This window comes from Lissotriton vulgaris, chromosome 11 (assembly GCF_964263255.1).
Source record: "Lissotriton vulgaris chromosome 11, aLisVul1.2, whole genome shotgun sequence".
Classification (NCBI taxonomy): Eukaryota; Metazoa; Chordata; class Amphibia; order Caudata; family Salamandridae; genus Lissotriton; species Lissotriton vulgaris.
In genome coordinates this window covers 714,188,751-714,207,869 of record NC_141699.1, presented here as the reverse complement: position 1 = coordinate 714,207,869, position 19,119 = coordinate 714,188,751, and positions in this window count along the sequence as shown.

The following is a 19,119-nucleotide window of genomic DNA, read 5'->3' as shown; positions in this document are numbered from 1 at the left end:
TTACAACTGTCTTGCAAGTAAAATATATTCCTTTTTCGAGAAAAAGGGCGTTTCTTCCTTCCATGACGGAGCCGTTGAGTAAAAGAGATTCGGCCTGCTGTCTTAGTCGCCGATACGCCAGATTATCAGATTCTTATCGATCACTTTATGTTGCAGACATGAAAAACACAACTGCCCTTGACCATTTATCTTTACTGCGTTCCTACATATTATACCTTTTATCCGTCATGTAATTGGACTGCTTTATTTCACTTGCCTTTTACTGATTCGAAAACAGTCACTAAAAGTAAAAACTTTACAAATGTAAATACTACTACCGTGTTTTGTTTTAAAAACCTTTATTGTGAAAATGTCAGTATACAAATACGGGCCTATAACCACGTGGGCCGGCCACGGAGCAAACTGAAATCGTATATGATGAGGAGACATTTACACTGTAGAAGAACGTAACGAGCGGGCCATTAGGTGACAAGAACAAAGGTGTCTAACAGTTGCGGAATCGGTGGACGTACATTTTGTAATTAAAATATGACAGGGCCACTTACAATAACATTTTCTAGATATACATTTGCGGGCAAGGAGTTACGAGTCCCATTTATACCGGCGCCATTTTGGGCGAGGCCGGGCAGGTCCAAGATATAGTCAAAATGTCTCCACCAACCATCGGCCAGACCAGAACCCCTTTCGGCCCTTTATGCTACAAGATGGTGTCTTCCATTCAGAAAATATTGGTGGCAGCATTTTGAAAGGAAACAGAAACAGCCGTTCTCCTAGTGAGTTTCACATTGTTACATTTAGGAAGAATGTTGAAGAGTAGTATGTGGAAAATCTGAAGCCATTTTTCTACAAACTCTCAATCAGACTTGGATGGAAAAAAAAAACCTGAAGAATGTACAAACTGAAAACCAATTTTTGTCTGTATAGCACCAACAGTAACGCTTGAGTCAGCTTTGTGTCAAGCCGCCATTTTCATTCAATCAATAGCGTCCCCCTGCACACATTCAGGGACCTGGTCGTGTCTTCAGATGAAACGCATTGTAGGAAAAGAAGCAGAAAGGAAAAGGCAAAAAGTTCCGCCGGACCTAGTGAAGCTGCAGCAGGTGCAAATAAGCTTCAGACAGTCTTACAAGCACTGCTCAGAACTCTCAACTGAGGCACTCAACATCCAGGACTTGCCATTCGGATCTTGGTGCCTTGTGCTGGTTCCGACCTATTCACACATCGGTCCACTACTGACATCACCTCATAAGCCAACGGGGCACCCCACGCCGACTTTCGGCGCAGCATTGTAGGATGGCCACACCAGTGCGGCAACTTGCTGGACACAACATCGGGGCCATCCAGATCTCGGCGCGTTCGACTCACTGTACCGCAACAGTGACCGCAACTCAGCTGGACACGCCGTCTTTCGGCGCAGCATTGTAGGATGGCCACACCAGTGCGGCAATTTGCTGGACACCACCTCGGTGCCATCCGGATCTCGGCGCGTTCGAGTCACTGTACCGCAACAGTGACCGCAATTCAGCTGGACACGCCGTCTTTCGGCGCAGCATTGTAGGATGGCCACACCAGTGCGGCAATTTGCTGGACACCACCTCGGTGCCATCCGGATCTCGGCGCGTTCGAGTCACTGTACCGCAACAGTGACCGCAATTCAGCTGGACACGCCGTCTTTCGGCGCAGCATTGTAGGATGACCACACCAGTGCGGCAATTTGCTGGACACCACCTCGGTGCCATCCGGATCTCGGCGCGTTCGAGTCACTGTACCGCAACAGTGACCGCAACTCAGCTGGACACGCCGTCTTTCGGCGCAGCATTGTAGGATGGCCACACCAGTGCGGCAATTTGCTGGACACCACCTCGGTACCATCCGGATCTCGGCCCGTTGTGCTGCCTTCGGCCTATTCGCACATCGGTCCGCTACTGACGCCGCCTCACGTGCCAACGGATTTTCTACGCTTTTTGTAGCCCTATGCCGCATAACAGGTCATGTGACTTGTTTATAAAACTTTTCATTGGTTCATTTTACTTTTGGTTTCCTAAAGATGGAAGGCTTGGTCATATGACCTAAAAATAACACTTTTCATTGGTTTAGAACATTTTTTTTTCCCAAACGATGAAAGCCCCACCTTGTTTCTGGATCATTCAGACTGAAGCTGGCGTCAGCATGAGAGCACCACCATCTCGTGGCTCCGTCGTGGTCATTCCGCGAGCAATCATGGCAGCCGCTCCCCACCGGAAGCCTGCGGGAGTCGGGGGCCCCCAAGACTTTTATACAATATTCACGGCTGAGGGGACGCTTTTCGAGAATGGAGCCCAAGCCCTAGCAGGCAAGCGTCCGAGTTCCAAAGTGTCCCAGGGCCATTTCAGTGGACCAGGCCTAAAACCGAGGAGCTGTCCGCCATTTTAAGAGCCATGTGGCAGCCGCCTATCGCTGCACTGCAAGAGTGGGAGCAACTCAACAACATGGTGAGCGAGACGCTGTGGCCGCAAGAGCGAGCGCAACTCAGCTAGATGGCCGCCACCTGGGGAGGCCCGTTCACGCCGGCTCCCCCACGCCCCCCCCCCCGGGCCGCCGCACGCCAATTTTCGGAGCAGCATTGTAGGATACCAAAACCAGTGCGGCAGTTTACTGGACATCACCTGGGTGCCTGTCGTACATGTTGTGTCAGCCATGTGACACTGGACACAGACCGCTACTGACGAGGCCTCCCCCTGCACCACCCGGGACGCCCCACGCTGTTTTTCTGTGCTGCATTGTAGGATCCCTAAACCAGTGCGGCACCCAGGCGACATCACCTGGGTGCCGTCCAGAACTCTGCACGTTGTGCTGCCTTGGGACTATTCGCACAACAGACCGCTACTGACGAGGCCTCCCCCCGCCCCACCCGGGACGCCCCACGCCAATTTTCGGAGCAGCATTGTAGGATCCCTAAACCAGTGCGGCACCCAGGCGACATCACCTGGGTGCCGTCCAGAACTCTGCACGTTGTGCTGCCTTGGGACTATTCGCACAAAAGACAGCTTCTAACCATTGTTGCTTTTTGTGTTGAGAAATGTTTAAATGTTTTTAGTTTTTGTTCCGTTCGTTAAAGTTAGTAGTTAATAAAGTTTTATAACCTTACTTTGTTGGAGTGTTATCTATTTTTTTTAAAAACGGGTGAATGGGGCCTTGAATCGGGTTATTGTCATGTGTGGGCTTTGGAAGTGTGCTGCTGCAGGATCGGACATTTCAAACTCAAATGCATGTTCTTTTTCTTACCTTTCCGAAGCATGGAGCGCAATAGCAGGCAGAGAAAGGGTGATGCACGTGTTGAACACTACCTGACCTGGCAAGTTGCTGGCAGTGCCCCCCCGCCCGCTCCTGAAAGAGGGCACACACACACCGCCGCCCCGAGTACTTCACAAATCTTTAAATGACCATGCGCTTGTTCATGAGGCTTAAATGGTTTATCACCTCTTCTAGAACCCCTGCATCGACCCTCTGACGTTTCATGGAAAAATTACCATGTAACACAATACCAAGCCCTGTCAGCTGAAACCCCCAAGGAATCGTGGGGCATATTATCAAGGGGGTTTATCTCCGCTTTTTTGGCTTTAAAAGCCATGAAAGCGGAGATAAAATTATTTCCCTATTACCAAGCTGTCGCTAACACCAGTTAGTGACAGCTAAAAGGAGATAGCGACCATCTTGGGCCCCGCTTTGCATGTCAGTGATACTTATCACTAATGACATGCAAAGTGGCGTGCCAAGATGTTAGCGACTGGAAACAGTCCCTAACATCGCTACCTTCTATTACCAACTTTTGGAGATATTCGCGCTAAGCGCGAATATCTCCAAAATCTAACACCTGCCCTGAGCAGTTCTTAGCCATGTTATCCAATGGGAGGTGGATAACATGGCTAAGAGCATTAGGTCGATAATACATGAATATCGCTGACTTTTCTGCGATAATAGCAAGGTTTATCTGCGATAAAAATCGCCGATGTGCGGCGATAATTTTTGTCTCTAAACAAGTTAGAGACAAAAATTATCGCTAGTTGTTCGTAATATGCCCCCGGGTTTTTGCTTGCAGAAATCGGGAGGCGGGAGACTAGCACTGAAATCAGTAGTCACACGCCTGAATCAGGAGGATTGGCATGTCTGAATTCTCTACAGCTGGGGCCATAAACTACATCCGCAGGGTTAGGTGATAGCCTGGGACCAGCCTGGCATCTAAAATGGCTGCCGTGCACGACAAAATTGTGGCATTCGAAAAAAGGCAAGATGGCGCAGCCGCTGGAAGAGATGTATCAACATATATCAGCCTCCTCAGCCACCCTCAGGAAACATAGGGGATTAGGATACGTCTCCCGCACCCCCTTATACCTAGTACTTTAATTAACGAAGCACAAAATGGCGAATTCCCGTTTCGCTACCAGTTTGCGGCCCAGTTCGCGGCCCGTGAAGCGCTTCTACCGTGAAAAATCATTTTTTTTTATTTTCCCCACGGGACCCTTTAATAACCCCAACAACATTCCTAGGGGGTCAAGAGGGGGATACCTTGCCCCCTTTCATTAAATTCCCCCTTAGTTTTTCACCTTTTCTTCTCTCTCGATCCTACCGAGAGACAAGATGGCGGCCGCTCCGGACTGTCACGCAGCAAAAAAAAAAAAAAGCTCACGCACAGCCGCTGGAAGAGATGTATCAACATATATCAGCCTCCTCAGCCACCCTCAGGAAACATAGGGGATTAGGATACGTCTCCCGCACCCACTTATAACTAGTAATTTAATTAACGAAGCACAAAATGGCGAATTCCCGTTTCGCTACCAGTTCGCGGCCGCGCTTCTACCGTGAAAAATCATTTTTTTTTTATTTTCCCCACGGGACCCTTTAATAACCCCAACAACATTCCTAGGGGGTCAAGAGGGGGATACCTTGCCCCCTTTCATTAAATTCCCCTTTCGTTTTCCACCTCTTCTTCTCTCTCGATCCTACCGAGAGACAAGATGGCGTCCGCTCCGGACTGTTTAGAATGTTGACAGACACCGGAGAGCCAATCAGCTTTCTGCGCGCAAAGTTCCGATAAGCGAAAAGTAAGCGGACCGGATCGCTGCCCAGAGCGCTGTTACAGATATATATCTTGGTTTGAACGTTAATTTCTCAAAAACTACTGGAGCACATATATTGAGACCTAGAAAAGGCACATCGGGCTAACAGTCCCTACAATTTTGCCAAGTTTCGTGCAAATCCATTCAGCCGTTCGAGCTAAAAGTGAGTCCAACCGCCCTATGGAAAAATGAATGGGAAAAACGCGTTTTGGGACCCCCCTTTTTTCTCAGCCCCCCCTTGACCAAACTCCACCAAATTTTCAGGGGCTGCTCAGAATCAAAATGTGCCATTTTCCTGAAAATTGCAGCCGATTCCGTCCACAAACGCCAAAGTTATTAGACATAGAATTTTCAGAAGTCCCATAGAGAAAAAATTCTAACTATATATACCTACTGGCTATCGCCAGTAGGTAATATATATATATATATTTTTTTTTTTGAGCGATAGGCAAAGTCACGTACAGAACAATCGAACCTTGCAGTTCAGGAAATGTTCACAGATAGTGAAAGGGAGCAAGCGGCAGACTCTCTGTTCATTCCCCAAACAGGGGCACTGAAAAAAGTCACTCCATTGCAGACAGCGGCTGCACCCGACACGCTCACAAAGCTATTCGCCACTCTTGAGAAAACATATGAGCGAGAGATTCGCAAGTGGTGGGAGGCCACCAGCCTACAAAAATACTTGGAAGTTGGGCGAGTTCCAAGGGGATTAAGAATTTTATTAGTCCCTTCGTATGAAAAACCCAATAATGAACTGTTAAGAGAGTGGTCTGAATTTATGAATGATGTCATGCAAGGGATGCTCAAACTGCTGGTAAAGCATGCATGGAATGACAGGACCAAGCTACAAGAGGAAATAAAGGCAATCGAAGCTAAGATTGGCGACGAGAAAGATACCAAGAAGTGCGAGGAGTTACGAGAGCAAATGAAAAAAAGGCTGATTGATTACGAAAATACGATTAAATTGAGGAAACAATCTAAGTTCATCCGCGATGAAAAGGATTATGCGAATGGGAGAATACTAACATTTGCACGAAAGTACGATGCCCCAAGAAAAACATTACAACAGGAGAAACTCAAAAATAGAACCCCTGCCAGCACTGAGGAGTCCGAAATCTCTGAGGACGAGTCAGTCAGGGCGAAGAGCACAGGGGAATCCAGAGGCGCAGAAGGAGGTGGGGACGATCTAACTGCAAGAGCGGACACCACAGAGGACGATCCTTTTTTCGAGGAGTACGAAGTAATCAGAGGACTCAGACAGCGACCCGCAGCAACTACACACCCACCAAAAACACCAAAAGGAAAACGAGGAGGGGGAGGCCGGGGCGCCCAAGGAAGATCCACCCCAGTAGTCACAAGGAGTACTCGAGGGAAGACCTGGAAATAAACGTGATGGATCCGAAAGAAAATACAATAATCAATCTGTCAGATAGAGAATTAACCCCGAAGGAAGAAGAACTGCTAAAACTTGGTTTAACCTTTTGTCCAACTCCGGCATTTGATTACACGCAGACACGAATAGATCTTTTCAGATTTATTAGAAAGTTAAAACTGCAGAAGATACATACTCTCAACCCCAAAGCTGAAGATGGAACCAATACTGAAGGGACTGATCCCTTAGCAATAATAACAAGCAAAGATCTTCAGGCAATTGCGGTGGCACAAATGATGATTGGAACAAGCCACTCGCAAGATTGGGATATTCAACCCACACAGACTTTGGAAGAATGTGGAATTGTGCAACAGGGCTGTAAGAGTGTAATGACCATCAAATTCAAAACCAATCCAAGGACACCGCACGATGGAATAGATACCTTCCAGGAAATAGTCATTGAAGAATTGAAACATCTCCAAATGGGAAGCTTTAATCGCAAGAGAAAAACTTTGAGTAAGGACGAATGGGCTGTAATTCAAGACCTAAAAGAAGATGAGAATATCATCATAAAACCCAGTGACAAAGGGGGAAATATTGTCATCCTCAAATGCAGTCAGTATGAGGATGAGGCCCTGTCCCAATTAAACAACAAAGAACACTATATGGAGATAAAGAGGATTAAATATACGGAAAGTATCAAAGCCTTCAATGACCTGATTGAGAAATGGAAAGATAAAGGGATCCTTGATTTTAGAGATTGGAAAAACCTGAAGTGCGATTTCCCCCAAATTGCAACATTCTATCACCTACCAAAGGTGCACAAGAGTAAAATTTGGCCACCTGGGAGACCTATCGTGTCCGCTAAAGACAGTTTATTGGAGAAGACCTCAAGCTACATCGATAGCTTCATTGCCCCATTCGTGAAGGACCTAAGTTCGTATCTTAAGGATGCGAAGGACTTTTTGAGAATAATACAGGATGTGAAATGGGAAGAGGATATGATCCTAATAACATTGGACATTGCCAGCTTATACACATCTATTAAGCACGAAGACGGTCTTATGGCAATGAAAAGCTTCCTAGAACTAAGACCCATCAAGTACCGAAGCCATAATGCAATGCTATTGGAACTCACAGACTTTTGTTTGAGAAATAACATTTTTTTATTTGCAGGTAAACTGTATTTACAACTGCAGGGGACCGCGATGGGCATGTGCTTCGCCCCCAGCTACGCGAACCTCTTCGTGGGCTGGTGGGAGAAGCACGTGGCCTGGGCGGGAGCAAATGACCGGTGGATGGACAACATTGTACTGTGGACCCGCTACATCGACAATTTGTTTTTGGTGTGGCGGGGACCACAGAAGGAGGCTGAGAAATACATCTCGGAATTAAATAAAAATAATCTGAATCTCAGCTTCACGAGCAATGTAAGTAGAAGTGAGGTATTCTACTTGGACCTTCGGGTCTATGTGGAAAATGACAGAATACAAACCGCTGTCTATAGAAAACCTACGGCGGGCAATACAATATTGCACTCACGCAGTTACCATCCCCGCAGTGTCATTAACAATATCCCCCTGGGAGAGTTTTTGCGAATAAAACGCAATTGCTCAACCCCACAGGAGTTTGAGAGAGCCAAGGAACAGTCTAAAAAGAGATTCTCTCAGAGAGGCTATGGAAGAGGAATTTTAAAACAAGCAGAAATGAGAAGTGATCTAGTAGAAAGGAAAGACCTGCTAATTGACAAACTCAGGCCCTCAGACACTAAGATTAGATTAATCACCGATTTTTCGGAAAAATCTCCAGAAGTCTTCAATATAATGCGTAAGAACTGGAAGATTCTGAAATCAGACTCCTTAATCGGGAAGTCAATTTCTGATTATCCTCTAATCACCTATAGGAAGGGGAATTCCTTCAAAGATCACCTTGTAAATAGCCACTACGAAAAGAAAAGAAAGAGGAAGGTAACTGTTTCAGGCTTCTTCCCTTGCATGAAGTGCAAGGCCTGTAAAAATTCCCAAAACGTCAAGGAATACTATATTCCAGGAAGGAAGAAGAAGGGCAAAATAACCAAGCTGGTAAATTGTAACTCGGACTATACTGTCTATTGTTTAACATGTCCCTGTGGGAAGAGATACATAGGGAGTACAGTGAAACCCACTAAACTCAGGGTCCTAGAACATATGAGGGCTATCTCCTCAAAGGATCCAAACTACCCAGTAGCTCGTCATTTCGAGCAGGTACATGACAGCAACAGCAATTTACTGACTTACTTTATTTTGGACCAACTAGTCAGGACAGAAAGAGGGGGCAACTGGATAAAGAAACTAAGAACACTAGAATCAAGATTTATTATCCAGTTACAGACTAAGACCCCGGGAGGGATGAACAATGAAGAAGAGATGTGGACTCACATCTAAGTAATCCCTTCCTGTCCCCTAATGCTCTCCTTGAACAACCTGGAATAACAGACATGTACATAGTTCCCTTTATGTAGACAGTGAAGTCTGACCTGTCACCAGAAATGTAATTTCCATTACATATTATCATCCATTTTTCTTTTATTAATTAACCACAGTGACAATCTGAAATAATGATTTATTCAATATTTGTAAGCATATCATTTTGCCCATTCAGGGCTAGATTGTAAATACCTTATTTAACTGTGTTTTTGATTTTTGGTGACATGCAATACTGTGAACACCTAGTGATTTTCACCAAGAGTTGATTGTGTAAATCACATACCAGGTACTTTCGGCATTGGTGTCATCTGTAAATATATGAAAAGCATAGGACACTAGAAAAACTTATGAAAATGAATTTTCATGTATGATTATGTTGAGAGGAGATAAAGGCTCTCCTAGAGTAATGTAGAATGTATATATTGGAATGAGCCGATTAGCCGTTCAAAGATGGCCGCCGTGAAAGTAATGAATGAATTACCTGATGTACCGTTTTCTATGTCAATGTTTATTTTTGTTGAGGACACGTGACCTAAAGTCAATCACGGCTTCTGTTTAAATGCAATCCAAAAACAGTGTCAATCTACACTGACGAAGGCGGCAACGCCGAAACGCGTTTGTGGATTGATTTGCTGAAGGTTTTGTGAATAAAGAATCGTGACGAACCTACGCCGTATTGGCGATATATATCCAAACAAACAGCTGCTTCTGCTGCAACGCTGAGACCCATTGACAAGTGGCGTACTGGAAAGTTGGGCTGATTCGGTTGGCCTATTAGTCGACTCCCAATATGGTTTTAGGCACGGAAAAGGGACAAATGAGCAGTGTCTCAATTTGGCCCTGATCCTTGGCAAGTATATGAAGGCCAAAAAATCTGTTATTCATTTGGCCTTCATGGACCTGACAAGTGCCTTCGACACAGTCTGCAGGAGTAAGTTGTGGAAGATGATGACTGATATGGGCTTTGAGGAACCCCTGGTGACCTTGCTCCGTAGATTGCATGAAGCAACAAATGTGTCCATTAGATTTGGTCCGGGAGGGGAACTAACGAAGCCAATACCTTCGACGGAAGGAGTACGTCAAGGATGTATCTTGGCGCCTTTCCTTTTCTTGGTTTACACAAATGGTTTAGAACAATACCTATTAAACCAGGGTTGTGATTTTCCAAAAATTAATGGTAAAAGCATTCCAATGCTTTCATATGCGGACGATACTGTCCTAATGACATTAACAGGCAACAGCATGCAAACGTGCTTAAATGCTTTTAACAAATTCATGCTTGATTTAGATTTAAAGGTAAACTTTGAGAAATCCTTTATAATGTCCTGTGGCCCAAAGGGGCCGTCAACTAGGAAGTTCGAGGTAAACAGCCGCACAATAGGGAAAGTTGATAACTTTAATTACCTTGGTAACCTGTTTGACAGTAAACTAAGTTGGACACCGGTAATGAAGGTCCGAGCCCAGAACATGACAAGGGCTATAGAGGGGATCTTCCGCTTCTGTAGTAAACTGGGGCAAAAACACATTATGCACCTCAGAACCCTTTACACCTCAAAGTGCCTATCCGTTGCCACCTATGGGGCAGGGGTGTGGGGGACTGAAATGCCTGCCGCAATACAGGTGGTAGAAAATAATTTTATAAAAAGGGTTTTGGCAGTTCCTAAAAGTACCTCAAACACCTTTTGTCATGATGAAATTGGTATGGTCAGCGTATCTGATATAATCAGTATGTCCCCTTTACTTTTATGGTGTAAAATTTGGCAATCAGAGGACTTGCAACTAACTAAAGAAATTATAACTGATTGTATGGCTTTAGATAATTCCAAACAGATCCCCTGGTTATCGTATGTTTGTAACATGCTGAATAAAATTGAACTCGGTTTCTATTTCAATAGCCCTGAGAAAATCAAGGGGAATTATAAAAATGAGATAAAATTAAAGTTTACGAAGTCGGGTATCCAGCCTCTTATGGATAAACCTGGCACTGAAATCGTGCATGTTTGTAAACCATACCCGCAGTTCTATTTAACATTTACTCTTAATGCGCAATGGCGATTTCTGTTAACACGGTTTAGGCTGGAGACTCTTCACTACTTATTTGCTTTTCCCAAACAAGGGGGCTGGGTTGAGAGACTGCTCCCTTGTCCATGTAGTAACAAGGAAAGGCAGAGTACCTTACACTTGGTTCTCTTCTGTTCCCTGTATAAAGAGTCAAGACTCCGGTTTATTAAACCTATTCTGAAGGGTAGGCAACCCTGTACCTACAGGGAAGGCTATGAACATTTGTTATCCTTATCCTCTGTGGAAATCTGTTGCGCAATGTTAAATTTTATCAGAATCTCTCTAAAGATCAGAAAGAATTATGGGTAGCTTATAGGTTAAGAATATTGTAAAACTTTTAAACTGTAATTTTAAATTCTGTTACTGTTATTATTTTGTCTTTTTTTTATAATCAAATTGTGTTTACAAATTAGTTTTAAATGGTTAGTAGAAATGATCTGAAATGTGATATGATTGTTTGTTCAATACTTTTATGATTCATTTTATGTATCGAATAAAGTTTTTGAATACGAATACGACAAGTGGCGTACACTCCGGCGAAGCAACCGGAAAATCAATATCATACGAACAAGTTCCAATATCGTACGCTCTCAGGAATCAAAACACAGTCCACGTGATCAAGGCAAGTCGCCGAAACGCGTTGTGTGAATAAACCAAGGTTCTGTCTCACACCTTTGGACTGTGTTTTGATTCCTGAGAGCGTTCGATATTGGAACTTGTTCGTATGATATATATATATATATATATATATATATATATATATATATCAAAAAGACATCCTGAACCGCTGAATCACAGACGGCACCAAGCAGGTAACGACCTCTTCCCCAAGAGTAAAAAGCGCTTAATAACGGGCCTTCCAACACAATGAAGTGCAAGCAGTCATATTTTATTCAGTGCAATTACGGGCAGCTGCCCTCCCTGACGCGTTTCGCCCTGACAAGCAGAGCTTGATCACATGACGCGCCACTGTAGGTTGTGCCTTACATGTGAAATAAAAGCCTATCAGCTTAAGAAACAAGACTGAAAGGTCAGATTGAAAGCGCAAATAATACAGCGACCATATACAGATATCTAGGCGGTTCCAAGAGTGGCACAAAGAAATCAAAGTGGCGTGTTTATCTGAAAATTGTAAAATAAACAGTAAAAGGGCCCAAATGATCGTGTTACAGCAAGAAATTATGGCAAGTGCCAGAAATCACTATCTGATCAATGAGTTTCAATTAATAAGTCACAATTCTAATGTTGGCAGGTAGATCACCACAACCACAGAGCAAATGACAATGCTGTCTAAATATTACAAATGTGTCCAAAACTCCATTTTCAGAATTTTAAAACCAGTTTCTCCAAGTGGAAGAAATCATCATCATAACAACCTTAGACATTTTATAAAATCGATTTAAACATTCAATATGTTTCCTAGAAATTCATCTGTGCATGGCAACATAAAGTGAAAATCAAAAACAGAAAGGATTTTTAAATGGTTATTAAAACAGGGCACTAGAACAGTTTACCAGTGGCCCTCAGTAGATAACCTAATAGATCATTTTATACAATGCAGACAATATTTATGCCACACAATTGATCAACAATGCAGCAGCGCTGATTTTCAAGCATTCAACTTTTATTCAACTTTTAGAAAAACTTTTTCAATTCATTTAAATTCAACTTACACTGAGATTATCACAGAAATTATCATCAGAATCATCCAAAATATTCAAAGCACATTATAAGAAGTTACTGAGCCCTTCATTAATATTCCATCCATTAGGGACTCTGGTATTTAACAATAAGATGAATTGTGTCTCCTTCTGCCTTAATAATTTCTCACGGTCTCCACCCCTACTGGGATTAGGGATAGAACCTAGGAAAGTGTACTCCAAATCTTTGAGCTGGTTGTTGTGGATTGCTCAAAAGTGGCGTGCCACAGGATAATTATTGTTTGAATTGACAATGGCACGTATGTGCTGTAGAATGCGTTTATTAACTGGAAGTTTCGTACTCCCAATGTATTCTAAATTGCATGTGCACCTAAGTTTGTAAATCCCGAATTCAGAGCGGCAAGTTAAATACTCACGAATTAGAATTCTTTTTTCGCTAAAGGCAGACTGATAATATGTGCCATTTTTCACAAAAAGTGCATGCACGGCACGAAGTACATTTAAAAAAACCCAGCTTCAACAACCATGAAGGTTTCAAGATATTCTCTGGCATAGATCTATCTAATGCATCTTTCATAGATGGAGCACGTCTGAAGGTGCTATTTGGCAGTCTCGGGAAAATAGGTCCTAAGATGTTGTCTGTGAGAATAATCGGCCATTCAGAATAGTGGATACGTCTAATTTGTCTCTCTTGACTTCAGAAAGATGTCATCAAACGTATAGGGCCAATTGTAGTAGGTTCTATTGTGGTTGGTAACTTAGGTTGTAATAGTTCAGTTCTTGACTTACCATTAAATATTAGATAAAATTGATGTTTCTCATATATACATATATATATATTCAATGAAAAAACCATTGGTTATAGAACATATATAGTTAGGAATTTGCATTTACAAAACCTTATTTTACTCGCATAAAACCATTGAAATTCCATATATAGTTAGATGCGCTAACTATATATCGCGCACCTGCAATCCACTGCTGATGATGTCACATATTACATCATTCATGACATGGTCAGTGACATCACTGATGACATCACTGATGACATCTCAAATGACATCACTGATGACATCACTGATGACAACATCCAGTGACTGTATGTTTCTGTAAAGTTAAAATATGTCTTACATATTGAAGAATGAGTGGATGTATAAGTGTCTGGATGAAGGATTTAGTAGGTGCATGACTGACTGTATGAGTGAGTGATTAAATGTGTCTCACTGAGTGCATGGGTTAGTGACTAAACTGTCTTAATTTGTGCATCATTATGTCTGTTGTTCTGTAAACTGTTGCATGTGTTGATAAGTAGCTATATGAGTAACTGTATGGGTTATTGATTGGTTGCCCAAGTATTTGTATGGGAGACTGAGTGTGTGTGTGGGTGGCTGGGAGGTGTATGACTCTGTGCATAGATGTGTGAGCAGTTGATTCACTAGATGTATGGTTTCAAAAGTGCATGTGGAAACAGCTGTATGGGCGGTTGACTGTGTGCATGAGTGTATTGGTGAGTGAATGGATATCTCAGTGCTACATGTCAAAGTAAGTACATATGTAAAACATAGTACATGTGAGAGTTGACATATATAAATAACTCTGCATAAGAGCCAGTGAATGTGTGAGTGGCTGTATGGATGATTGTGAACTTGTATCAGGGATTGTATAAGAGAGTAAATATGTGTTAGTATATGTTTGAATAAGTAAAGTTTGTATAACTGTATAGTTGAGGAAATGGAGGTGTGATTGATTCTTTGCATGACTGACTAGGTGTGTAAGTAACTCCATGGATGAGTGACAGTCTGTGAGTGTCTGTTTACACTGATTGTATCTAAGGTTATATTAGAGTCTGAAGAGGTTCATCGTATTATCACATGAATGATATCATCAGTGATGTGATCAGTAATGTCAAATGAGATGTCATCAGTGATGTCATCAGTGATGTCATTTGAGATGTCATCAGTGATGTCATTTGAGATGTCATCAGTGATGTCATCAGTGATGTCACTGACCATGTCATGAATGATGTAATATGTGACATCATCAGCAGTGGATTGCGGGTGCGCGATATATAGTTAGCGCATCTAACTATATATGGAATTTCAATGGTTTTATGCGAGTAAAATAAGGTTTTGTAAATGCAAATTCCTAACTATATATGTTCTATAACCAATGGTTTTTTCATTGAATTTTCAAGGTTTTGTAAATGCAAATTCCTAACTATATATGGACTATAACCTATGGTTTTTTCATTGAATTTCAATGGTTTTTTGAAAGCTAATATCTGTATCTGTAAAATGTATTCTTCTTTAAATCTTAAAATATATTTTACATGTTTTTTATACATTTTTAAAAAAAAACAAAAATTTGTTGCGCTCCTAGTCCTCGAACCGGTCAGCTTCCTGTTAGCTCAATTTAAAGCCGCGACTTGGTGCGCGAACCGGTAATCGTTCCTTTAGCGTAACTGTTACGTTATCATGACATTTTGCGTTGTCGCGTAATACGTTATCCGACGCGCCAATTTAGCGGACCCGGAAGCGGTCCGGAAAACGGCGCAAAGCGCGAAACGTAAAGACAGCACGTCATGTGACTTTTCATTGGTTCATTTCACTTTTGGTTTCCTAATGATGTAATACTAGGTCATGTGATCTAAAATTAACACTTTTCATTGGTTTAGAACTTTTGCTTTTCCCAAATGATGAAAACCCCTCCTTCTTTCCTCACTCTGACTTTCATCTTGGTGAGAGAAAGACCCTTTTACATTCTAGAGAAATGGCTTCAGTTGTTGCTTCTGGTAGTGTTCCCCCACCACCACCTCCACCTCCTCATGGAAAGAAAGGACCACCTACTCAACCAATCTTTGAAGAAGAGGAAGATCAGGAAGAGGAGGAAGAGCCTGAATTTTTGCCTGAGGAGCCCAGGAGGTACAACAGAAAGGAAAATTTCATCTGGCAATTTTTTTAATTTCCACCAGGGCAAAAGAAAGTCAATGCAAGATATGTCTTTTGCCATATCTGTGATGAACGCCTTTCAAGGGGGACGGACAAAAAATATAGTTTTGGAAATTTTACAATGCACAGGCACATGAGTAGGTGGCACCCAAATAATTATAGTGCTGCTCAGCTTCGCAACGAACAACAAAATCCCCCGGCAATAGCAAGAAGATCTGTCGTGCCGGAAATATCGGGACCAGAGGCAAGGGAGTTGATCCCGAATATTCAAATGGACATGGGGGAAGTGAAACAAATGTGCGTGTGGTGCAATCAAATATTATGCTACCGAGAAAGTAGCATTACTCTTATAATAAGAGCAATCAAAAATCATGTATGTCCAAAACGCCCCAAAAAATAAATTCTTCTTTTTTTTGTTGCTCCTGTTGAGCCCTTTTCAATGAATCATTTTTGTTTCCCCCCTCCCCCCAAAAAATAAAAAAAATTACAAAATGTACAGAAAAAAACAAAAAAATATAAAAAATGTTCAGAAAAATAATTAAAAAAAATTAAAACAACAAAAACCAAAAAAAAAGTTCTTTTCAGAACTACCTCCCCATTATAAAAAAAAATTGGTAGAATTTTTGGAACTCTGCCAAGCTCTATTTCTTTTAGTTCGCTCCCAGTTCGCCCTCCGGTACGCGAACCAGGAGCGAACCAAAAAATTTTTTTTTTTAAAAAAACAGTAAGTATAAGGAAAGGAAACAGACAGTTATGTTACAAGAAAGACAGCTATAGGGAGTAAAGAAAAGATACTGTTACCCGCAATTTACTTCTGATCATGTCATATATTACATCATTTTTGACATGGTCAGTGACATCATCAGCAGTGGATTGCGAGTAACAGTATCTTTTGTTTACTTCCTATAGCTGTCTTTCTTGTAACATAAATGTCTGTTTCCTATCCTTATACTTACTGTTCTTGTTTTAAAATTTTTTTGAGATCATTCAGGAACAGTAACATTAATAGAGACAGAATGAGTGAATAATAATGAAGAAGTATGAGAAGAGAGGGAGTGAGAAAAATACTGGAAGAAGTAGAATAATTAAGTAATAGAGAAAGGAAGGAGAGAAGAAGCAAACACAGGAAAGTAAAGATTAAAGAAATGAAGCAGTAGAACTAATAGATGTTAAATGTGATAGAGTAAATGATTGATTGAGGGTGACGATAAGGTGTGTCCTCTCTAAAAGTTTGTTTAAGATGAAGCGTACTCAGGGTTGCATATCAAATTTATGCTTGTTGAAGAATACAGAGGAGATAATACATGTGAAGACCTACCATTGTAGTAAAACATGCCCACTTATTACATCATTCATAACATAGTCAGTGACATCATCAGCAGTGGAATGCGGGTTAAAAAAGTAGAAAACATTTACCTTATAATTCTTGTTAACTTTTAAAGAAAATTTTTCATACTTTCAATCTGTAAAAGAGAGAACAAACATTTCCAAAAATATTAAAACATGTATTTAAAAATTAGAAAAAAGAAGGGAAAAGGTTCAAGAAGAAACAGTTTTTAAACAACTTTGACACTTACAGAAGCCTCTGCTTCTCTACGACCCCTACACAATCCTAAAGATATTTATTTTAAACAAACAGTATCTTCATGCTGATGAAATGAGGCCTATTTTGCAACATGGTGCTTCTTTTGCATTGCTGATGTCTCACAATAGTGATGCAATAGCAGCGCAAAAGAGATGTAAAGCCATCATAAAATTGTGTCTAACATTTTAAATGATTGTTTCAGGATACAAATAAGATGTGTGCTTTCAAGAGCTTTCTTTGAGGTGAGGCCTATTACTTTTTTAAAAAAAAAAAACAGTACCCAGAAGTACAGCACTGTAAGCATTAAAATTGACACTTACAGAAGACTCAGTTTCTCCATATCTACCTCACATTTCTAAATGTATATCATAAGTACAAAAAGCAGAACATTAATTATACATGTTAAATGGTTTATTTTTGCTGTTCTCAGAATGTATCAAATTTCACTTAAATCAGTGACTTGAAGGTATTCATCATGTAACAGCGGGGAAAAAAAACACAATCAAAATGATTGTGTTTAAAAAACCCATACAACCTAAGAAATCTGAATTCAAAACTCCTTAAAATTAACTTACTTTCAATGACGTCGAAGGATCACCTATGAACAGCGTCCACTCTGTTGTGCTATAAATATTTTCAGTCCGCCACTTTCTGAAAGAAAACCTCCATCGTTTTGAAAAATATGTTACATACAAGAAAAGACTTCTCACATTCTATCACATGTTTCCACTAGGCCAAATCATGTTGCAGCGATTCGCAACTCTTGTAATTCTTCCAATCAAATCCCGTCATTTTCTATTTTCGCAACTTTCAAAAAGAAAACATTTGAGATTATTTTCACAATCCTGGACTACTAATATCTTACTCTTCTTTGTCACTCATGTTCTCCTTTTCCTATGACACTGATACTGCTTACTATGAAGCAGACTTACTTGCATCAGGTTTATATAGTTGGATTTTTAAATTGACATTATAATTAAAAGTTTTGGACCAATAATCTAGACAGCATTGCAGACTTACATTCCCTCTACTTGATGAACCTTTTGCAATTCCTCACAGGAAATCCCAAAATTCTTTCTTTAAAATTTTGGTTTTAAAAACACCAGGTAACAATTTTTAAGGTCAAACGGCAATTTTTTTTTGAAAGTTACAACGGAATCATTGCAGAATGACTAGCCGTTTCGAGACTTTAAATAAGCTGTATAATGTCCTGATGTTGTTGAAGGACCATCGTGATAGATAATTGCTACAGTTACAAAAGTCCTTCCTGATATTGACAGCTGAGAAGCCACAACATTTTTTATTAAAGTTGACAATTTTGATCCATCAGGCCTACATCGTTGGATCATTAAAATGACATACTGGCCATATCTACGTATAAATAATGTTGACATCATTTCAGATTTACATTGGCTACACTCCATGTTGTGATCCGCTGCATTTACTAGCTTATTAAAGGACACTGATTTACTGTCTGGCAAAGTTAAATATATAAATCTTTCTGAGTCTACACTAGTAGTACTTGATACCATACAGTTCTCGCAGTCATGCTGCCATTGATAAGAAAGCCCAAACAGGTGATCTACATCTACACCCTCATCTTGCAATACATCAAGCATATACATTAAAAACTCCTGACAATCTTGCTGATTATTTTCAGAGAAGTCTGTTTGACCTGAACATTCATCTAACAGATAACGAACTTCAGACACACTTTCTACTTTTGTTCGATCAGTGCTACATTTTTCGAAAACAGAATTCAACAAACAGCATAAAATTTGTTCTGAATTCAACAGAATCTTCTTTTAAACTCTCTAGTGAAAAGAGAACATTAACCACTACATTTGCATAGCAGTTGACACCAGAACTGTTTTCAAATTGAAAACCGACAACATCTTCAACAGAATCCACTTTCTTTCTGCTAACAATTT